At 43.7% G+C, this 23,714-nt stretch overlaps 18 pseudogenes; 2 read left to right on the forward strand and 16 right to left on the reverse strand.

Moving 5' to 3' along the window:
- Positions 1-1,611: 1,611 nt before the first annotated feature.
- On the reverse strand, positions 1,612-1,730 carry LOC148268300 (5S ribosomal RNA; annotated as a pseudogene).
- Positions 1,731-2,927: 1,197 nt separating this feature from the next.
- Positions 2,928-3,045, reverse strand: LOC148268301 (5S ribosomal RNA; annotated as a pseudogene).
- A 306-nt stretch (positions 3,046-3,351) lies between these two features.
- On the reverse strand, positions 3,352-3,470 carry LOC148268302 (5S ribosomal RNA; annotated as a pseudogene).
- Positions 3,471-5,708: 2,238 nt separating this feature from the next.
- Positions 5,709-5,827, reverse strand: LOC148268303 (5S ribosomal RNA; annotated as a pseudogene).
- Positions 5,828-6,032: 205 nt separating this feature from the next.
- LOC148268304 (5S ribosomal RNA) lies at positions 6,033-6,151 on the reverse strand (annotated as a pseudogene).
- Positions 6,152-6,679: 528 nt separating this feature from the next.
- Positions 6,680-6,798, reverse strand: LOC148268305 (5S ribosomal RNA; annotated as a pseudogene).
- A 205-nt stretch (positions 6,799-7,003) lies between these two features.
- On the reverse strand, positions 7,004-7,122 carry LOC148268306 (5S ribosomal RNA; annotated as a pseudogene).
- A 206-nt stretch (positions 7,123-7,328) lies between these two features.
- On the reverse strand, positions 7,329-7,447 carry LOC148268307 (5S ribosomal RNA; annotated as a pseudogene).
- A 206-nt stretch (positions 7,448-7,653) lies between these two features.
- Positions 7,654-7,772, reverse strand: LOC148268308 (5S ribosomal RNA; annotated as a pseudogene).
- A 203-nt stretch (positions 7,773-7,975) lies between these two features.
- LOC148268309 (5S ribosomal RNA) lies at positions 7,976-8,094 on the reverse strand (annotated as a pseudogene).
- Positions 8,095-11,128: 3,034 nt separating this feature from the next.
- Positions 11,129-11,247, reverse strand: LOC148268310 (5S ribosomal RNA; annotated as a pseudogene).
- Positions 11,248-12,483: 1,236 nt separating this feature from the next.
- Positions 12,484-12,602, reverse strand: LOC148268311 (5S ribosomal RNA; annotated as a pseudogene).
- A 304-nt stretch (positions 12,603-12,906) lies between these two features.
- LOC148268312 (5S ribosomal RNA) lies at positions 12,907-13,025 on the reverse strand (annotated as a pseudogene).
- Positions 13,026-15,131: 2,106 nt separating this feature from the next.
- On the reverse strand, positions 15,132-15,250 carry LOC148268313 (5S ribosomal RNA; annotated as a pseudogene).
- A 741-nt stretch (positions 15,251-15,991) lies between these two features.
- On the reverse strand, positions 15,992-16,109 carry LOC148268314 (5S ribosomal RNA; annotated as a pseudogene).
- Positions 16,110-18,216: 2,107 nt separating this feature from the next.
- Positions 18,217-18,335, reverse strand: LOC148268315 (5S ribosomal RNA; annotated as a pseudogene).
- Positions 18,336-22,454: 4,119 nt separating this feature from the next.
- Positions 22,455-22,573, forward strand: LOC148268316 (5S ribosomal RNA; annotated as a pseudogene).
- Positions 22,574-22,903: 330 nt separating this feature from the next.
- On the forward strand, positions 22,904-23,021 carry LOC148268317 (5S ribosomal RNA; annotated as a pseudogene).
- Positions 23,022-23,714: the final 693 nt, after the last annotated feature.

Raw genomic sequence — 23,714 nt, forward strand, 5'->3', positions numbered from 1 at the left:
CTCATGCCCATATGAATGGATCGTACCGCACCTCCTTTTTTGTTGTTCTACTTTGTAAGATACTCGTTATAACACTGTTATCACGTGATAGGCTTTAATTAAATGCGGGAAAAATATTAAGCAAAATGCCCAGACGCCGTAACTCACGTTTGCGAATGAACCAGTGGACCATCACTCTTGTCCTGAAAAATATTTAATGCCCCGTCTGCAAAAGGAATGGTGCAACACAGGAACTTCCCAGGAGGTCACCCATCCAAGTACTACGCTTAACCGCAGATTTCTGATGGGATCCGGTGAATTAGTGCTGGTATGATCGCACCCATTCAATTCCTTACCGCAAATACATATACCCCTTTTCCTTCCCTCCCCCCTCCTGTCATTTGTTTCGGTTTGTGCGCACACCTCACCTTTGCTTGTAGTTCTAATATCGAGTGAAATACCCCGGTGCCTCGACTCATGCCCATATGAATAGATCGCCCATCGCACCTTTATTTTTTTATTTTACTATGTAAGATACTCATAATAACACTCTTATCACGTGATGAGATTTAATTGAATGCACGAAAAATATTAAGAAAAATGCCCTAGCACTGTAACTAACATTTGCAAATAGACCGGCGGACTGTCGCTCCAGTCTCACGTAACGTTTAGCATCTTGTCTGCAAAAAGAAGGGTGCAACACGATAATTTCTCAGGAGGTCATCTATCCTAGTACTACTCTCGCCCAAAAACGCTTAACTGTGGAATTTTGATGGGATCCAGTGAATTAGTGCTGGATATGATCGCACCCATTCCATTTTGCACTGCAAATACATATACCCCTTCTCCTTCCCTCCCCCTTCCCATCATTTTTTTTCCGCTATGCGTGCACCCCACACCTCTTCTTCTACTTCTAATATCAAGCGAAATGCCCCAGCTGCTTCACTGACGCTCAGATTAATGGTTCGTCCGCCGCACCTCATTTTTCGTTGTTCTACTATGTAAGATGCTCATAATGAGACTCTTATAATGTGGGGGACTATAAATGAATGCACGAAAATTATTTAAGCAAAATATCCTGACGTTGCGACGCACATTTACGAATGAACTGATGAATCGTGGTTCTGGTCGCGCGTAATGTGTATTACCACGTGTGCAAAAAAACAGGTGCAACTCGAGAACTTTCCAAGAGGTCAACCATCTTAGTACTACTCTCACCAAGAGACACTTAACTGCAGAGTTCTTATGGGATTCCGTGCATTAGTTTGGTCTGATCGCACCCGTCCCATTATGCGTTACAAATGCATGTACCCCTTCTCCTTCCCTCCCCCCTCCCATCATTTGTTTCACTATATGCGCAGACCTCACCTATTTTTCTTGTTTTAATATCAAGCGAAATGCCCCAACGCTTTGACTCATGCCCATATGAACGGATCGCCCGTCGCATCTCTATTTTTATTGTTTTATTGTGTAAGATACTCGTAATAACACTCTTATCATGTGATGGACTTTAATTGAAGGCACAAAAAATATTAAACAAAATGCCCCGACATTGGGACTCACATTTGTGAACGAACCGGCAGACCGTTGCTCCAATCATGCATAATGTTCAATGCCCCATATGACAAATGAAGGGTGCAACACGAGAACTTCTCATGAGGTCACCCATCCGAGTACTACTCTCGCCCAAACACGCTTAACTTGGGAGTTCTAATGGGATCTGGTGAATTAGTGCTGGTATAATTGCACCCATTTCATTTCGTGCTGTAAATGCATATACCCCTTCTCTTTCCCTCCCCCCTCCTGTCATTTGTTTCACTGTGCATGCACACCTTACCTCTACTTCTAGTTCTAATATCAAACGAAATGCCCTAGCACCTCAATTCATGCCCGTATGAACAGATTGCTCGCCGCACCTTTTTTTTCACTATTCTACTATGTAAGATACTCATAATAATCATGTGATGAGCTTTAATTGAATGCATGAAAAATATTAAGAAAAATGCCCCAATGCCTTGACTCACATTTGCAAATGAACCGATAGACGGTTGCTCCGGTCCTGGGTAACATTTAAGGCCCTGTCTAAAAAAAGAAGGGTGCAACTCGAGGACTTCCTAGGAGGTCACCCGTCCTAGTACTACTCTTGCCTAAAAATGTTTAACCGCAGAGTTCTGATGGGATCTGATAAAATAGTGCTGGTATGATCGCACCCATTCTATTTTCCGCTGCAAATACATATACCCCTTCTCCTTCACTCCCCCCTATCATCATTTTTTTTTTATGTGCGTGTACCCCATACCTCTGCTCCTAATTCTAATATCAAGCAAAATGCCCCGGCGACTCGACTCATGCTCAGATGAACGGTCCGCCTGCCGTACCTTATTTTTCGTTGTTCTATTATGTAAGATTTTTGTAATGAGACTCTTATAACGTGGTGGATTATAAATGAATGCATGAAAAATATTAAGCAAAATGCCTTGACGCCGCGACTCACGTTTACGAATGGACCAACAGACCATGGTTTCGGTCGCACGTAACATTTATTGCCTCGTGTGAAAAAAAATCAGTGCAACACGACGACTTTCCAAGAGGTTAACCATCTTAGTACTACTGTCACTAAAGGACACTTAACTGCAGAGTTCTTATGGGATTCGGTGCATTAGAGCTGGTCTGATCGCACTTATCCCATTTCGCGCTACAAATGCATGTACCTCTTTTCCTTCCCTCCCTCGACTCATATCCATATGAACGAATCGCCCGACGCACCTCATTTTTTGTTGTTCTACTATTCAAGATGCTTGCAATGACATTCTCATCACGTGATGGGCTTTAATTGAATGCATGAAAAATATTAACCAAAATGCCCCGACGCTGTGACTCTTTGCGAATGAACTAGCGTACTGTCGCTCCAATCCCATGTAACATTTAACGCCTCGTCTGCAAAAAGAAGGGTGCAACATGAGTGCTTCCCAAGAGATCACCCATCGTAGTACTACTCTCACCCAAGCAAGCTTAACTGCAGAGTTCTGATGGATTCAGTGAACTAGTGCTGGTATGATAGCACCCTTTCTTGTTTGCACTGCAAATACATATGCCCATTCTCCTTCCTTTTCCCCTCCCGTCATTTGTTTCACTGTGCGCGCACCTAACCTCTGTTTCTAGTTCTAATATCAAGCGAAAAATGCCTCGTCGCTTCGACTCATGCCCATATGAACGGATCATCCACCACACCTCGTTTTTCATTGCTTTACTATTTAAGATGCTTGTAATAATACTCTTATCACGTGATGGGCTTTAATTGAATACACGAAAAATATTAAGAAAAATGCCCCGACGCCGAGCGCAATGTTTAACGCCCTGTCTGTAAAAAGAAGGGTACAACACGAGGACTTCCCAGGAAGTCACCCATCCTAGTACTACTCTCGCCCAAACATGCTTAACTGTTGAGTTCTGATGGGATTCGGAGAATTAGTGCTGGTATGATCACACCTATTCTATTTTGCGTTGCAAATACATATACCCCTTCTCCTTCCCTCCCCCTTCTTATAATTTTTTTTGCTGTGCGCGCACCCCGCACCTCTTCTTCTAAATCTAATATCAAGCAAAATGCCCCGACGGCTCGACTCACGCCCAGATGAACGGACTGCCCACCGGTGGACTATAAATGAATGCACGAAAAATATTAAACAAAATGCCCTGACGCCGTGAGTCACGTTTGAAAATTAACCGACGAACCTGCAAACTATAGATCCGGTCCTATGTAACGTTTACTGCCCCGTCTACAAAAAGACGGGTACAACTTGAGGGCTTTTCAGGCGGTCACCCATACAAGTACTACTCTCTCCCAAGCATGCTTAACTGCGGAGTTCTGATGGGATCTTGTGAATTAGTGCTAGTATGATTGCACCACTTCCATTCCCTGCTGCAAATACATATGCCCCTTCTCCTTCCCTCACCCCTCCCATAATTTATTTTACTATGTGCGCACACCGCACCTCTGCTTCTAGTTCTAATATATAGCGAAATGCCCTAGCCTCGACTAACACCCAGATGAACGTATCGCCTGCCGCACCTCTATTTTTGTTGTTCTACTAAGTAAGATATTCGTAATAATAATCTTATCTTGTAATGGAATATAAATATTATACAAAAACTATTAAGCAAAATGCCCCGACGCTGCGACACATGTAGGCGAATGAACTAGTGGATCGTATCTCCCCTCGCGCGCAATGTTTAACGTCCCGTATGCAAAAAGACGACTGCAACAAGAGGACTTCCCAGGGGGTCACCCATCCTAGTACTACTCTAGCTTAAGCACGCTTAACTACGATGTTCGATGGGATCCGATGCATTAGAGCTGGTATGATCGCATCCCTTCCATTCCACGTTGCAAATACATATACCACTTTTCCTTCCCTCTCCCCTCCCGTCATTTATTTTGTTATGCGCACACACCGCACCTCAGTTTCTAGTTCTAATATCAAGCAAAATGCTCAACTGTCTTGACTCATGCCCAGATGAACAGACCGCCCGCCATAACTCTATTTTAATTGTTCTACTACGTAAGATAATCATAATGACATTCTTATCTCGTGATGGAATATAAATGAATGCATGAAAAATATTAAGCAAAATGTCCCAACACTGCGACTCACACTGGCAGACTGTGACTCCAGTCACGCGTAACATTTAACGCCCCGTTCATAAAAAGACAGGTGAAACACGAGGACTTCGCAGGAGGTCACCCATCCTAGTACTGCTTTCACCAGAGCACGCTTAACTGCAGAGTTCGATAGGATCCGATGCATTAGTATTGGTATGATCGCACCCTTTCCATTTTATGCTGTAAATACATACACTCATTCTCCTTCCCTTTCCCCCTCCCTTTATTTGTTTCCTTGTGTTGCACACTGCACTTCTGCTTCTCGTTCTAATATCAAGTAAAATGCTCTGGTGCCTTGACTCGCATTGTGAATAAACCAGCGGACCATAATTTCAGTCGCGCGTAACGTTGAACGCCCCATCTGCAAAAAAATGGGTTCAATATGAGGACTTTTCAGGAGGTCACTCACCCAAGCACACTTAACTGCGGAGTTCTGATGGGATCTGATGCATTAGTGCCGGTATGATCACACCCATTTAATTCTGCGCTGTAAATACATACACTCCTTCTCCTTCCCTCCCCCCTCCCGTCGTTTCCATGTGTGTGCACACTGCACCTCTCCTTCTCAATCTAATATCAAGTAAAATGCCCTGGTGCCTTGACTCACATTTGTGAATAAACCAGCGGACCATAGTTCCAATCACGTGTAACGTTGAACGCTCCATCTGCAAAAAAATGGGTGCAACACGGAGACTTCCCAGAAGGTCACCCATCCTACGACTACTCTCGCCAAAAGCACACTTAACTGCAGAGTTCTGATGGGATCCGATACATTAGTACTAGTACTACTCATGCCCAAACACACTTAACTTCGGAGTTCTAATAGGATCCGGTGCATTATTGCTGGTTTAATAGCACCTGTTTCATTCTGCGCTGCAAATACATACACTCCTTCTCCTTCCCTCCTCGCTCCCGTCATTTGTTTCCTTGTGCATGCACACTGCAGCTCTGCTTCTCGTTCTAATATTAAGTAAAATGCCTAAGCGCCTTGACTCACATTTGCTAATAAACCAGCAGACCATTGTTCCAGTTGCACGTAACGTCGAACGCCCTATATGTAAAAAAATGGGTGCAACACGAAGACTTCCTAGGAGGTCACACATCCTAGTACTACTCTCGCCCAAGCACACTTAACTGCGGAGTTCTGATGGGATCTGGTGCATTAATGCTGGAATGATGGGACCCATTTCATTCCGTATTGCAAATACATACACTCCTTCTACTTCCCTCCCCCCACCCATTATTTGTTTTTTTGTGCGTTCACACTACACCTCTACTTCTTGTTCTAATATCAAGTCAAATGCCCTGACATCTTGACTCAAATTTGCAAATAAACCAGTGGATCATAGTTCTAGTTACGCGTAACGTGAAATGCCCCATCTGCAAAAAAATAGTACAACACAAGAACTTTCCATGAGGTCACTCATCCTAGTATTACTCTCGCCCAAGCACACTTAACTGCAGAGTTTTAATGGGATCCGGTGCATTAGTGCTGGTATGATCGCAACAATTTTATTTTGCGCTGCAAATACATACACTCCTTCTCCTTCCCTCCCTCATCCCGTAATCTATTTCATTATGCGTGTACACTGCACCTCTGTTACTCATTCTAAAATCAAGTAAAATGCCCTGGCGCCTTGACTTATATTTGTGAAAAACTAGCAGACAATAATTCCAGTCGCACGTAACACCGAACGACCCATCTGCGAAAAAATAGGTGCAACACGAGCATTTCCCAGGAGGTCACCCATCCTAATACTACTCTCGCTGAAGCACACTTAACTGCGAAGTTCGAATTGGATCTGGTGCATTAGTACTGGTATGCTCGTAACTGTTTCATTCTGTGCTTCAAATACATACACTCCTCATTTCCCTTCCCCCTCCCGTCATTTGTTTCCTTGTGCGTGCACACTGCACCTCTACTTCTCATTCTAATATCAAGTAAAATGCCCCGGCATCTTGACTCACATTTGCGAATAAACCACCAAATCATAATTCCAATCGCATGTAACGTCGAATGCCCCATCAGCAAAAAGATTTGTGCAACGCGAGGACTTCCTAGGAGGTCACCCATCCTAGTACTACTCTCGCCCAAGCACTGTTAACTGCGGAGTTCTGATGGGATCCGATGCATTAGTGCTGGTATGATCACACCTGTTTCATTTCACGTTGTAAATACATACACTCCTTCTCCTTCCCTCCCTCTTTCCGTCATTGGTTTCCTTATGTGTGCACACTACACCTCTCCTTCTCGTTCTAATATCAAGTAAAATTTCTCAGCGCCTTAACTTACATCATCGATTAAACCAGGGAACATAGTTCCAATCCCGAGTAAAATTGAATGCCCCTTCTGCAAAAAAATAGATGTAACACGAAGACTTCCCAGGAGGTCACCCACCCTAGTACTACTCTCGCCCAAGTATACTTAACTGCGGAGTTATGATGGGATCCGGTACATTAGTGCTGGTATTATCGCACCCGTTTAATCACGCGCTACAAATACATACACTCCTTCTCCTCCCCCCCCCCTTTCCGTCATTTGTTTCCTTATGCATGCACATTGCACCTCTGCTTCTCGTTCTAATATCAAGTAAAATGCCCCGACGCCTTGACTCACATTTTTTAATAAACCAGCAGACCATAATTTCAGTTGCGCGTAATGTCGAACGCCCCATCAGCAAAAAAATTGGTGCGACACGAGGACTTCCCAGGAGGTCACCCATCCTAGTACTACTCTCGCCCAACCACTGTTAACTGTAGAGTTCTAATGGGATTCGGTGCATTAGTGCTGGTATGATCGCACCTGTTTCATTCCGCGTTGCAAATACATACACTCCTTCTCCTTCCCTCCCTCCTTCCGTCATTTGTTTCCTTGTGCATGCACACTGCACCTCTCTTTCTCGTTCTAATATCAAGTAAAATTTCTCGGTGCCTTAACTCACATTTACGAATAAACTAGCGGAGCATAGTTCCAGTCCCGCGTAACGTCGAACGCCCCTTCTGCAAAAAAATAGATGCAACACGAAGACTTCCCAGGAGGTCACCCATCCTAGTACTACTCTCGCCCAAGCATACTTAACTTCGTAGTTCTGATGGAATCCGGTGTATTAGTGCTGGTATTATTGCACCCGTTTAATCACGCGCTGCAAATACATACACTCCTTCTCCTCCCCCCCTTTTCGTCATTTGTTTCCTTGTGCGTGTACATTGTACCTCTGCTTCTCGTTCTAATATCAAGTAAAATACCCTGGCGCCTTGATTCACATTAGTGAATAAATCAGCAGACTATAGTTCTAGTCGCGCATAACTTCGAATGCCCTATATGCAAATAAATTGGTGCAACAAGAGGACTTCCCAGGAGCTCACCCATCCTAGTACTACTCTCACCCAAGAACACTTAACTGCAGAGTTCTGATGGGATCCGTTGCATTAGTTCCGGTATGATCACAACCGTTTCATTCCGCGCTACAAATACATATACTCCTTCTCCTTCCCTTCCCCCTCCCATCATTTATTTCCTTGCGCGTGCACTCTGCACCTCTACTTCTCGTTCTAATATAGAGTAAAACACCACAGCGCCTTGACTCATTCCCATATGAACGGATCATCCGCCGTACCTCATTTTTCATTATTCTACTATTTAAGCTGCTTGCAATGACACTCTCATCACATGATTGGCTTTAGTTGAATGCGTGAAAAATATTAAGAGAAATGCTCCGGTGCTGTGACATATGTATGCAAATGAACCGGCAGATACTCGCTCCAGTCCCACGTAATGTTTAATGCTCCGTCTGCAAAAATCAAGGTGCAACACGAGAACTTCTGAGGAACCACCCATCCTAGTTCTACTCTTGCCCAAACACACTTGACTGCGGAGTTCTGATGGGATCTAGTGAACTAGTGCTGGTATGATCGCATCAATTTTGGTTTGTGCCGCAAATATATATACCCCTTCTCCTTCCCTCTCCCCTAACCTCTGCTTCTAGTTCTAATATCAAGCGAAATGCCCCGGCGCCTCGACACATGCCCATATGAACGGAACGCCCGCCGTACCTCGTTTTTCGTTTTTCTACTATGTAAAATACTCGCAATGACGCTCTCATCATGTGATGGACTTTAATTGAATACGTAAAAAATATTAAGCAAAATACCCCGGCGCCATGACTCACGTTTGCGAATGAACCGGTGAACCGTCACTTCGTTCCCATGTAATGTTTAACGCCCCGTTCGTAGAAAGAAGGGTGCAATATGAGGACTTCCTAAGAGGTCATGGTAGCACTCGTTCTAGTTTGCGCCACAAATACATATACCCTTTCTACTTCTCTCTCCCTTCCTGTCATTTGTTTCTCTTTACATGCACCTCACCTCTATTTCTAGTTCTAATATCAAGTGAAATGCCCCGGTGCTTCAACTCATGCCCATATGAACAGAAAACTCGCCGCACCTTTGTTTTTGTTGTTCTATTATGTAAGATACTCGTAATAATACTCTTATCACATGATGGATTTTAATTGAATGCACGAAAAATATTAAGCAAAAATGCCCCGGCATCGTGACTAACGTTTGCAAATGAACCGGCAGACCGTCACTCCGGTCCCGCATAACGTTTAATGCCCTGTCTGCAAAATGATTGGTGCAACGCGAGGACTTTTCAGGAGGTCACCCATCCTAGTACTACTCTCGCCCAAGCACGCTAAATTGTGTAGTTCTGATGGGATCCGGTGAACTAGTGCTGATATAATCGCACACGTTCTGATTTACGCCGCAAATATATATAACCCTTCGCCTTCCCTCTCCCCTCTCATCATTTGTTTCGCTGTGCGTGCACTTCACCTCTGCTTCTAGTTCTAATATCAAACAAAATGCCCCAGCACCTCGACTCATGCCCATATGAACGGATCACCCACAATACCTCATTTTTCGTTGTTCTACTATGAATGATACTCGCAATGATACTTTTATCACATTATGGGCTTTAATTGAATGAGCAAAAAATATTAAGCAAAATGTCCCGCACCGTGGCTCTCGTTTGCGAATGAATCGGCAAACCGTCGCTCCGGTCCCGCATAATGTTTAACGCTCCGTCTACAAAAAGAAGGGTGCAACACAAGGACTTTCCAAGAGGTCACCTATTATAGTACTACTCTTGCCCAAAAATGCTTAACTGTGGAGTTGTGATGGGATTCGGTGAATTAGTGCTGGTATGATTGCACTAGTCCCATTTTGCGCTGCAAATAGATATACCCCTTCTCCTTCCTTCCCCCCTCCCGTCAATTGTGCGTCCACCTCACCTCTTCTTATAATTCTAATATCAAGTGAAATGCTCCAGTGGCTCGACTCGCACCCAGATGAATGGACCATCTACCGCACCTTGTTTTTTTTATTCTATTATCTAAGTTGCTCGTAATGACACTCTTATCACGTAGTTGACTATAAATGAATGCACAAAAAATATTAAGCAAAATTCCATGGCGCCAAGACTCACGCCAGCGAATGACCTAACAGACCGTCGCTCCAGTCCCGCATAACATTTAACACCACGTCTGTAAAAAGAAGGATGCAACATGAGAACTTCTTAATAAGTCGCCCATCCTAGTACTACTCTCGTACAAGCACGATTAATTACGGAGTTCTGATGGGATCCAGGGAACTAGTGCGGGTGTGATCGTACATGTTCTAGTTTGCACCACAAACACATATAGTCCTTCGTGTTCCCTCTCCCCTCCTGTCATTTGTTTCGCTGTGCGCGTACCTCATCTCTTATTCTAGTTCTAATATCGAGCGAAATACCCAGACGTCTGGACTCATGCCCATATGAACGGATCGCCTGTCGCACCTATTTTTCATTGTTCTACTATCTAAGATACTCATAATTACACTGTTATTATGTGATAGGCTTTAATTAAATGCACAAAAAATATTAAAAAAAATGCTATGGCACCGTGACTCACGTTTTCGAATGAACCAGCAGACCGTCACTCCGATCTTGCATAATGTTTAACACCTCGTCTGCAAAAAGAATGGTGCAACACGAGGACTACCCAGCAGGTCATCAATCTTAGTACTACTCTTGCCCAAACACGTTTAACTATAAAGTTCCGATGGGATCCGATGAACTAGTGCTGGTATGATCGCACCCATTCTAGTTTGCGCTGCAAATACATATGCCCCTTCTCCTTCCCTCTCTCATCCCGTCATTTGTTTCACTGTGTGCGTACCTCACCTCTACATAAAATTCTAATATCAAGCAAAATGCCCAAACGCCTCGACTCATGCCCATATGAACGGATCGTGCTGCGCCTCATTTTTTTGTTGTTCTACTATTTAAGATGCTCGTAAGGACATTCTTATCAGGTGATGGACTTTAATGGAATACACAAAAAATATTAAGCAAAATGTCACAGCGCCGTGACTCACATTTGTGAATGAACCAGCGGACCGTCACTCCTGTCCTGAAAAAAGTTTAACACCCCATCTGGAAAAAGAAGGGTGCAACACGAGAACTTCCAAGGAGGTCACCTATCCTAGTACTACTTTCGCCCAAGCATGCTTAACTGCAGAGTTCTGATGGGATCCGATGAGCTACTACTGGTATGATCTCAACCAATCTAATTTACCCCACAAAGACATATACCCCTTCTCCTTCCCTCTCCCCTTTCGTCATTTGTTTCGTTGTGTGCGTACCTCACCTCTTATTCTAGTTCTAATATCAAGCGAAATGCCCTGACACCTCGTTTTTCATTATTTTATTATGTAAGGTGCTCTAAATGACACTCTTATCACGTGATGGACTTTAATTGAATGCAGAAAAAATATTAAGCAAAATATCTAGGTGCCGTGACTCACGTTTTCGAATGAACTGGCAGACCGTTGCTCTGGTCTTACCTAACGTTTAACGCCCCGTCTGTAAAAAGAATGGTGTAACAGGAGGACTTCCCAAGAGGTCACCCATCCTAGTGCTACTCTCGCCAATGTACGGTTAATTTTTGAGTTATGATGGGATCTGGAGAACTAGTGCTGGTATGATTGCACCCATTCTTTTTTGTACCCCTTCTCCTTCACTCTCCCCTCCTGTCATATGTTTCTTTGTGCGCGCACCTAACCTCAGCTTCTAGTTCTAATATCAAGAGAAATATCTCGATGCCTCGACTCATGCCCATACGAACGGATCGCCCGCCGCACCTCATTTTTTGTTGTTATACTATTTAAGCTACTTGCAATGACACTCTCATCACATGATTGGCTTTAGTTGAATGCGCAAAAAATATTAAGCAAAATGCTCCGGTGCCGTGACTCACGTTTGCAAATGAACCGGTAGACTGTCACTCCGGTCCTGCATAACGTAACATTTAACACTATGTTTGCAAAAACAAGGTTGCAACACGAGAACTTCCAAGGAAGTCACCCATCTTAGAACTATTCCTGTCTAAGCATGCTTAACTGCAGAGTTCTGATGGGATCTAGTGAATTAATACTTGTATTATCGCACCTGTTCTAGTTTGCGACAGAAATACATATACCTCTTCTCCTTCCCTCCCCCCTCCCGTCATTTGTTTCGCTGTGCGCACACACCTCACCACTGCTTCTAGTTTTAATATCAAGTGAAATGCTCCAGTGCCTCGACTCATGCCCATATGAACGAATCGCCTATCGCACCTCTGTTTTCATTGTTCTACAATGTAAGATACTCGTAATAACACTCTTATCACGTTATGGGCTTTAATTAAAAGCATGAAAAATATTAAACAAAATGCCCTGGCGCCATGACTCACGTTTGCAAATGAACCGGTGGACTATCGCTCCGGTCCTGCATAACATTTAACGCCCCCTTTGTAAAAAGATGGGTGCAACACGAGAACTTCCCAAAAAGTCACCCATCTTAGTACTACTCTCGTTCAAGCATGTTTAACTGCAGAGTTCTGATGGGATTCGGTGAATTAGTGCTGGTATGATCACACCGTTCCTGTTCGCACCGCAAATATATATATCCTTTCTCCTTCCTTCCCCTCTCTCGTCATTTGTTTCGCTGTGCACGCACATCTCACTTCTGCTTGTAGTTCTAATATCAAACGAAATGCCCCAGTGCGTCGACTCATGCCCATATGAACGGATCGCCCGCCGTACCTCTGTTTTTGTTGTTCTACTATGTAAGATACTCGTAATAATATTCTTATCACGTAATGGGTTTTAATTGAATGCACAAAAAATTTAAGCAAAATACCCCAATGCCGAGCGCAACGTTTAATGCCCCGTCTATAAAAAGAAGGGTGCAACACAAGGACTTCTCAGGAAGTTACCCATCCTAGTGCTACTCTTGCCCAAAAATGCTTAACTGCGGAGTTCTGATGGGATTCGGTGAATTAGTGCTGGTATGATCGCACTTGTTCCATTTCACGCTGCAAATACATATACCCCTTCTCTTTCCTTCCTCCTTGCTATCATTTATTTTTCTATGCGTGTACCCCGCACCTCTTCTTCTAATTCTAATATTAAGCGAAATACCTTGGCGGCTCGACTCACGCCCAGATGAACGAACCGCCCGCCGCACTTCATTTTTAGTTGTTCTACTATGTAAGATGCTCGTATTAACACTCTTATAACGTGGTGGACTATAAATTAATACACGAAAAATGTTAAGCAAAATTCCCTGACGCTGCAACTCATGTTTGCGAATGAACAAACGGACCGTGGTTCTAGTTGCGCATAACATTTATTGCCTCGTGTAGAAAAAGAAGGGTGCAACATGAGGACTTTCCAAAAGGTCAATTATCTTAGTACTACTCTCGCCCAAAAATGTTTAACTGCGGAGTTCTGACAGGATCCGGTGAATTAGTGCGGGTATGATCGCACCCATTCTATTTCACACTGTAAATATATATACCCCTTCTCCTTCCCTCCCCCCCGGTCATTTTTTTCGTTGTGTGCGCACCCCGCACATCTACTTCTAATTCTAATATCAATTAAAATGCCCCAGTGGCTTGACTCATGCCCAGATGAAATGAATGCACGAAAAATATTAAGCAAAATGCCCAGATGCTACGTCTAACTTTTGCGAATGAACTGACAAACTGTGGTTTTAGTAGCGCGTAACGTTTATTGCCTCGTGTGCAAAAAAATAGGTGTAACACGAGAACTTTCTAAGAGGTCAACAATCCTAGTATTACTCTCACCAAAGGACACTTAACCGCAGAGTTCTTATGGGATTTGGTGCATTAGTGCTGGTCTGATCGCATCTGTCCCATTCCGCGCTATAAATGCATGTGCCTCTTCTCCTTCCCTCCCCCCTTCTGTCCTTTGTTTCGCTGTATGCGCACACCTCACCTCTGCTTCTAGTTCTAATATCAAGCGAAATGCCCCGACGCCTCGACTCATGGCCATATGAACGGATCGCATGCCGTACCTCATTTTTCCTTGTTCTACTATTTAAACTGCTTGCAATGACACTCTCATCACATGATTGGCTTTAGTTGAATGCGCAAAAAATATTAAGAAAAATGCTCCGGCACCGTGACTCGTGTTTGCAAATGAACCGGCAGACCGTCGCTCTGGTCCAGCGTAACGTTTAACGCTCCGTCTGCAAAAATAAGGGTTCAACACTAGGACTTCTGAGGAACCACCCATCCTAGTTCTACTCTTGCCCAAACATGCTTAACTGCGGAGTTCTGATGGGATCCGGTGAACTAGTGCTTGTATGATCGCACCAATTCTGGTTTGCGCAGCAAATACATATACCCCTTCTCCTTTCCTCTCCCCTCACCTCTGCTTCTAATTCTAATATCAAGAGAAATGCCCCGGCGCCTCGACACATACCCATATGAATGGAACACCCGCCGCACCTCGTTTTTCATGTTTTTACCATGCAAGATGCTTGTAGTGACACTCTTATCACGTGATGGACTTTAATTGAATGCGCAAAAAATATCAAGAAAAATGCCCTGGTGCCTTGACTCACATTTATGAATGAACCGGCAAACCATCACTCCGGTCCCGTGTAATGTTTAACGCCCCCATTCACAAAAAGAAGGGTACAACATGAGGACTTCCTAGGAGGTCAACCATCCTAGTACTACTCTTACCCAAGCATGTATAACTTCAGAGTTCTTAATGGATCTGGTCAATTATTGCTGGTATGATTGCAACCTTTCTTATTTGCCCCCCAAATACATATACCCCTTCTCCTTCCCTCTCCTCTCTCGTCATTTGTTTCGCTGTGCGCGCAGCTCACTTCTGCTTCTAGTTCTAATATCAAGCAAAATGCCTAGGCACCTCGTCTCATGCCCATATGAACGGATTGCCCGATGCACCTTGTTTTTCGTTGTTCTGCTATTTAACATGCTCGCAATGACACTCTTATCACGTGATGGGCTTTAATTGAATGCTGAAAAAATATTAAATAAAATGTCCTAGTGCCGTGACTCACATTTGCAAATAAACAAGTGGATCGTCGCTTCTGTCCCACGTAAAGTTTAACGCCTCATCTGTAAAAAGAAGGGTGCAACATGAGAACTTTCCAGGAGATCACCCATCCTAGAACTACTCTCACCCAAGCACGCTTAACTGCAGAGTTCTGATGGGATCCAGTGAATTATTGCTGGTATGATCGCACCTTGTTATTTGTTTCACTATGCGTGAACACCGCACCTCTGCTTATAGTTCTAATATAGAGCAAAATGCTCTGGTGCCTCGACTGACGCCCAGATGAACGAACTATCCCCTGTACCTCATTTTTCGTTATTCTACTATGTAAGATGCTCGTAATGACACTCTTATCACGTGGTGAACTATAAATGAATGCACGAACAATATTAAGAAAAATGTCTTGACGTTGCGATTCAGACCGACAGACTGTGGCTCCGATCGCACTTAACGTTTAACACCCCGTCTACAAAAAGACAGGTTCAACACGAGGACTTTCCAGGAGGTCACCCATCCTAAAACTAATCTCGCCCAAGCACGCTTGACTACAGAGTTCTGATGGGATCCTGTGCATTAGTGTTTGTATGATCACAACTATCACATTCCCAACTGCAAATACATATAGCCCTTCTCCTTCCCTCCCCCCTCCAATCATTTATTTCGCTATGTGGGCATACCACATCTCTACTTCTAGTTCTAATATATAACAAAATGCCATGTCGCTTCGACTCACGCCCAGAAGAATGAAGGCCCCTTGCACCTCTTGTTTTGTTGTTTTACTATGTAAAATTCTTGTAATGAGACTCTTATCACGTGGTGGACTATAAATAAGTGCACGTAAAATATTAAGCAAAATGTTTCAACGTCGCTACTCATGCTGGTGGACTGTGGCTCCGATCGCACGTAACATTTGACACCCCGTCTGCAAAAAGATGGGTGCAACAAGAGAACTTCCCAGGAGGTCACCCATCCTAGTACTACTCTCGCCCAAGCACGTTTAACTACGAAATTCGATGGGATCCGGTGTATTAATGCTAGTATGATTGCACCCCTTCCATTCTGCGTTGTAAATACATATACTCCTTCTCCTTTCCTCCCCCCACCCATCATTTTTTTTACTATACGCGCACACTGCACTTCTGTTTATAGTTCTAATATCAAGCGAAATGCCCCGACACCTCGACTCACGCCAGATGAAAGGACTGCCTGCCGTACCTCATTTTTCTTTATTCTAATATGTAAGATGCTCGTAATGACACTCTTATCACGTGGTAGACTATAAATAAATGCACGAAAAAATAGTAAGCAAAATTTTCTGGCGACGCGACTCACGCTAGCGGATTGTGGCTCCGATCACATGTATTGTTTTATGCCCCGTTTGCAAAAAGACAGTGTAACATGAGGACTTCTCAGGAGGTTACCGATCCTAGTATTACTCTCACCCAAGCATGCTTAACTGCATAGTTCGATGGGATCCGGTGAATTAGTGTTGGTATGATCGCACCCCTTTCATTCTGCATTGCAAATACATATACCCCTTCTCCTATCATTTTTTTCGTTGTGCGTGCACACTACATCTCTGTTTCTAGTTCTAATATCAAGCAAAATGCCCCAACGCCTCGACTTATGCCCAGATTAAAGGACCACCCGCCACACCTTTTTTTTTCGTTGTTCTACTATGTAAGATGCTCGTAATGACTCTCTTATCACGTGGTGGACTATAAATGAGTGCACAAAAAAAAGTAAGCAAAATGCCCCAGCGCAGCGACTCACGCCTGCAAATGAACCAGCGGATTATGGCTCCAGTCGCGCATAATGTTTGATGCCCTGTCCGTAAAAAGACGGGTGCAACACAAGCACTTCCCAAGAGGTCACTCATCCTAGTACTACTCTCGCTCAAACACGCTTAACTGCAGATTATGATGGGATATGATGCATTAGTGCTAGTATGATCTCACCTGTCCTATTCCTCACTTCAAATACATATACTCATTCTCTTTCCCTTCCCCCTCCCATCATTTGTTTCGCTCTGTGTGGACACCGCACCTTTATTTCTAGTTGTAATATCAAATAAAATGCCCCATTGCCTCGACTCACGTCCAGATGAATGGACCACCCGTCGCACCTCTGTTTTGCTTGTTCTATTATTTACAATGTTCGTAATGACACTCTTATCACGTGGTGGACTATAAATGGATGCACGAAAAATATTAAGAAAAAGACGGGTGCAACACAAGGAAGTTCTCATGTTGCACCTATTTTTTTTGCAGATGGGTCGTTCAATGTTACTCACGACTGGAACTATGTTCCACTGGTTTATTCGTAAATGTGAGTCAAGGCGTCGAGGTATTTTATTTGATATTAGAACTAGAAGTAGAGGTGCAGTGTGCATGCACAAGGAAACAAATGACAGGAGGTGGGAGGGAAGGAGAAGGAGTGTATGTATTTGTAGCGCGAAATGAAACATGTGCGATCAAACCAGCATGAACGGATCCCCTGTCGCACCTCTGTTTTCATTGTTCTACTATGTAAGATACTCATAATAACACTCCTATCACGTTATGGTCTTTAATTGAATGCACGAAAAATATTAAGTAAAATGCCCCAGCGTTGTGACTTATGTTTGTGAATGAATCGGCGGACCATCGCTCCGGTCCTGTGTAATGTTTAACACCCCATCTGCAAAAAGAAGGGTGCAACAATAGGACTTCTAAAGAGGTCACCCATACTAGTACTACTCTCGCACAAAAATACTTAATTGCGGAGTTCTGATGAGATCGGCGAATTAGTACTTGTATGATCGCATCAACTCCATTTCACACTGCAAATAGATATACCCCTTCTCATTCCTTGCCCTCTCCCATCATTTGTTTCGCTGTGCGCTCACACCTCACCTCTTCTTCTAATTCTATTATTAAGTGAAATGTCCCGACGCCTTGACTCATGCCCATATGAACAGATCGCCCACTGTACCTCTGTTTTCGTTGTTCTACTATGTAAGATACTCGTAATAACACTCTTATCATGTGATGGGCTTTAATATAATCCACGAAAAATATTAAGCAAAATGCCCCGACACTGTGACTCACGTTTGCGAATGAATTGGTAGACCTTCGATCTAATCTCGCATAATGTTGAACACCACATCTACAAAAAGAAGGGTGCAACACGAGAACTTCATAAGAGGTCACTCATCCTAGTACTACTCTCACCCAAAAACACTTAACTGCGGAGTTCTGATGGGATCCGGTGAATTAGTGCTTGTATGATCGCACCCGTTCCATTTCGTGCTGCAAATACATGTACCCCTTCTCCTTCCCTCCCCCCTCCCTTCATTTTTTTGGCTGTGCGCGCACCTCGACTGTTTCTTATATTCTAATTTCAAGTGAAATGCCCCGGCAGCTCGACTCACACCTTGATGAAATGACCGCCCACCGTACCTCATTTTTTGTTGTTCTACTATATAAAATGCTCGTAATGAGACTCTTATAACGTGGTGGACTTTAAATGAATGTACCAAAAATATTAAGTAAAATGCTCTAACATCGCAACTCACGATTGCGAATGAATTGACGGACCATGGTTCCTTTTACGCGTAACGTTTATTGCCTCGTGTGCAAAGAAACAGGTGCGACACGAGGACTTTCCAAGAGGTCAACCATCTTCGAATTACTCTCACCAAAAGACACTTAACTGTAGAGTTCTTACGGGATTCAGAGCAATAGTGCTGGTGTGATAGCACCTGTCCCATTCTACACTATAAATGCATGTGCCCCTTCTCCTTCCCTCCCCCTTCCTGTCATTTGTTTTGCTGTAGGCGCACACCTCACCTCATCTTCTAGTTTTAATATCAAAGGAAATGCCTCGACGCCTCGACTCATGCCCATATAAACGGATCGCCCGCCGCACCTCTATTTTCATTGTTCTACTATGTAAGATACTTGTAATAACACTCTTATCACGTGATGGACTTTAATTAAATTCCGAAAAAATATAAGCAAAATGCCCTAGCCCCGTGACTCACGTTTGCAAATGAACCGATGGACTGTTGTTCTGGTCCCATTTAACGTTTAACGCCCCATCTATAAAAAGAAGGATACAACACGAGGACTTTCTAGGAGGTCACCCATCCTAATACTACTCTCGCACAAGCACGCTTAACTACAGAGTTATGATGGGATACGATTAATTAGTGCTAGTATGATCGCACCCGTTCCATTTCGCGTTGTAAATACATGTACCCATTCTCCTTCCCTCCCCCCTTCTGTCATTTTTTTCGCTGTGCGTGCACCCCGACCTCTTCTTTTAATTCTAATTTCAAGCGAAATGCCTCGGTAGCTCAACTCACGCCCAGATAAAATGACCGCCCGCCGCACCTCATTTTTTGTTATTCTACTATATAATATGCTCGTAACGAGACTCTTATAACGTAGTGGATTATAAATGAATGCACGAAAAATATTAAGCAAAATGCCCTAACGCCGTAACTCATGTCTGCGAATGAACTGACAGACCGGAGTGACGGTCCGCCGGTTCATTCACAAATGTGAGTCACGGTGCCGTGGCATTTTGTTTAATATTTTTTTGCGTATTTAATTAAAGCCCATCACAAGATAAGAGTGTCCTTGTGAGCATCTTAAAGAGTTGAACAAAAAAAAAAAGAGGTGTGGCACGATCCATTCATATGGGCATGAATCGAGGCGTCGGGGCATTTCACTTGATATTAAAATTTGATGCAGAGGTGAGGTGCACGCACAGCGAAACAAATGACGGGATGGGAGAGGGAAGAAGAAGGGGCATATGTATTTGCAGTGCAAACTAGCATGGGTGCGATCATACCAGCACTAGTTCACTGGATCCGCAATTAAACGTGGTCGGGCGAGAGTAGTACTAAGATTGATGACCTACTGGAAAGTCCTCGTGTTGCACCATTCTTTTTGCAGATGGGGCATTAAACATTATGCGAGATCGGAGAAACGGTCTGCTGGGTCATTCAAAAACATGAGTCATGGTGCCGGGGCATTTTGCTTAATATTTTTTGCACATTTAATTAAAGCCTATCACGTAATAAGAGTGTAATTACGAGTATCTTAGATAGTAGAACAACGAAAAACAAGGTGCGGCAGGCGATCCATTTATATGGGCATGAGTCAAGGCACCGGGGTATTTCTCTTGATTAGAATTAGAAGTAGAGGGAGGTGCGCGCACAGTGAAACAAATGACAGGAGGGGGGAGGAAAGGAGAAGGGGTATATCTATTTGCAGCACGAAATGGAACGAGTGCGATCATACCAGCACTAATTCACCAGATCCCATCATAACTCTACAGTTAAGCATTTTTGGGCAAGAGTAGTACTAGGATGGGTGACCTCTTTGGAAGTCCTCGTGTTGCACCGTTATTTTTGTAGACGGGGTATTAAATGTTATGTGGGGCTGGAGTGATGATCTGCCAGTTCATTCGTAAACGTGAGTCACAGTGCCGGGACATTTTGCTTAATATTTTTCGTGCATTCTATTAAATTCCATCACGTGATAAGAGTGTTATTACGAGTATCTTATATAGTAGAACAACAAAAATAGAGGTGTGGCGGAAGATCCGTTCATATGGGCAGGAGTCGAGATGCCGGGACATTTCACTTGATATTAGAACTAGAAGTAGAGGTGAGGTGTCCGCGCATAGCGAAACAAATGATGGGAGGGTGGAGGGAAGGAGAAGGGGCACATGCATTTGTAGTGCAAAATGGTATGGGTGCAATAATACAAGCACTAATGCACCGATTCCTATAAGAACTCTGCAGTTAAGTGTCATTGGGTGAGAGTAGTACTAAGATGGTTGACCTCTTAGAAAGTGCTCGTGTTTCACCTATTTTTATGCACACGAGAAAATAAATGTTACAAGTGACTAGAACCACGGTCTGTTGATTCATTCGCAAGCGTGAGTCGCGAAATCAGGGCATTTTGTTGAATATTTTTTGTACATTCATTTATAGCCTACCACGTGATAAGAGTGTCTTTACGAGCATCTTATATAGTAAAACAATGAAAAATGAGGTGTGTCAGGCAGTCTGTTCATTTAGGCGTGAGTCGAGCCATTGGGGCATTTCGCTTGATATTAGAATTAGAAACAGAGGTACGGGGTGCACGAAAAAATGATGGGAGGGGGGAATGAAGGAGAAAGGGTATGTCTACTTGCAGCACGAAATGGAACAGGTGCGATCATACCAGCATTAATTCGCCGGATCCAATTAGAACTCCACAGTTAAGCCCAAAATTACGACCATCTTAAATAGTAGAACAATAAAAAATGAGGTGCGGCGGGCGATCAGTTCATATGGGCATTAATCGAGGCACCGGGGCATTTCGCTTGATATTAGAACTAGAAGCAGAGGTGAGGTGCGCGCAAAGAGAAACAAATGATGGGAGGGGAGAGTGAAAGGGAAGGGGTATATCTATTTGCGACGCAAACTAGAAAAGGTGCGATCATACTAGCACTAGTTCACTAGATCCAATTAAAACTCCGTAGTTAAGCGTGCTTGGGCAAGAGTAGTACTAGGATTAGTGACCACCTAGGAAGTCCTCATGTTGCACCCTTCTTTTTGTAGACGTTAAATATTACGCAAGACTGGAGTAATGGTTCGCTGGTTCATTCGTAAACATGAGTCACAGCGCCAGTGCATTTTGCTTATTATTTTTTACGCATTTAGCGAAATTCAATCACGTGATGAGAGTGTCATTGCGAGCAGCTTAAATAGTAGAATAATGAAAAACGAGATACGACGGGCGATCTGTTCATATGGGCATGAGTCAAGGTGCCGGGGCATTTCACTTGATATTATAACTAGAAGCAGAGGTCAGGTGCGTGCACAAAGAAACAAATGACGGGAGGGGAGAGTGAAGGAGAAGGGGTATAGGTATTTGCGGCGCATACTAGAAAAGATCTGATCATACCAGCACTAGTTCACTGGATTCCATCAGAACTCCAGAGTTAAGTGTGCTTGGGCGAGAGTAGTCTAGAATGGGTGACCTCCTGGGAAGTGCTCGTGTTGCGCCCTTCTTTTTGCAGACGAGGTGTTAAATGTTACGCGGGACCGGAGTAATGGTCTGCCGGTTCATTCGCAAACGTGAGTCACAGTGCCGGGGCATTTTGCTTAATATTTTTTGTGCATTCAATTAAAGCCCTTCATGTGATAAGAGTGTCATCGCGAGTATCTTGAATAGTAGAACAATGAAAAATGTGTTGCGGCGGGCGATCCATTCATATGGGCCTATGTCGAGGCGCTGGAGAATTTTGCTTGATATTAGAACTAGAAGCAGAGATGAGGTGCGCGCACAGTGAAACAAATAATGGGATGGGATAGGGAAGGAGGAGTATATGTATTTGCGGTGCAAACTAGAATGGGTGCAATCATACAAGCACTAGTTCACCGGATCCCATCTGAATTCCGCAGTTAAGCGTGCTTGGGCGAGTTTAGTACTATAATGGGTGTCCTCTTGAGAAGTCCTCATATTGCACCCATCTTTTTGCAGATGAGGTGTTAAATATTTTACGAGACCGTAGCGATGGTCCACCGGTACATTCGCAAATGTGAGTCACGATGCCGGGGCATTTTACTTAAGTTTTTTGCGCATTCAATTAAAGTCCACCACATAATAAGAGTGTCATTGCGAGCATCTTAAATAGTAGAACACAAAAAATGAGGTGCGGCGGGTAATCCGTTCATATGAGCATGAGTCGAACCTTCGGGACATTTTGCTTGATATTAGAACTAGAAGCAGAGGTGAGATGCGTGCACAACAAAACAAGTGAAGGAGAAGGGGTATATGTATTTGCGGCACAAACTTGAACGGGTGCGATCATATCAGTACTAGTTCACTGGATCCCATCAGAACTCCACAGTTAAGCGTGCTTGGGCAAGAGTAGTACTAGGATGGTGATCTCCTGGGAAGTTTTCATGTTGCAGCCTTCTTTTTGTAAACAGGACGTTAAACATTCAACGAGACCAGAGCGATGGTCCTCTGTTTCATTTGCAAAAGTGACTCACGGCACCCGGGTATTTTGCTTAATATTTTTTCAGCATTAAATTAAAGCCCATCACGTGATAAGAACGTCATTATGATTATCTTAAATAGTAGAATAACGAAAAATGAGATGTAGTGGGCGATCTGTTCATATAGGCATGAGTCGAGGTGCCAAAGCATTTTGCTTGATATTAGAACTAGAAGAAGGGGTGAGGTGCGGGCACATCGTAATAAATGACAGGAGGGGAGAGTGAAGGAGAAGGGGTATATATATTTGCGGTGCAAACAAGAACGGTTGCAATCATACCAGCACTAGTTCACCGGATTCCATCAAAACTCCACAGTTAAAGGTGCTTGAGCGAGAGTAGTACTAGGACTGGTGATCTCCTGGGAAGTCCTCGTGTTGCACCATTCTTTTTGCAGACAGGGTGTCAAATGTTACATGGGACTGGAGCGACGGTCTGCCGGTTCATTTGCAAACATGAGTCACGGAACCAGGGCATTTTGCCTAATATTTTTTCAGTATTCAATTAAAGGCCATCACGTGATAAGAGTATCATTGCGAGCATCTTAAAAAGTAGAACAACAAAAAATGAGGTGCGGCAGGTGATCCATTCGTATGGGTATGAGTCGAGGCC

This window comes from Carica papaya, chromosome 3, assembly GCF_054855325.1.
Source record: "Carica papaya isolate Zhongbai chromosome 3, ASM5485532v1, whole genome shotgun sequence".
Classification (NCBI taxonomy): Eukaryota; Viridiplantae; Streptophyta; class Magnoliopsida; order Brassicales; family Caricaceae; genus Carica; species Carica papaya.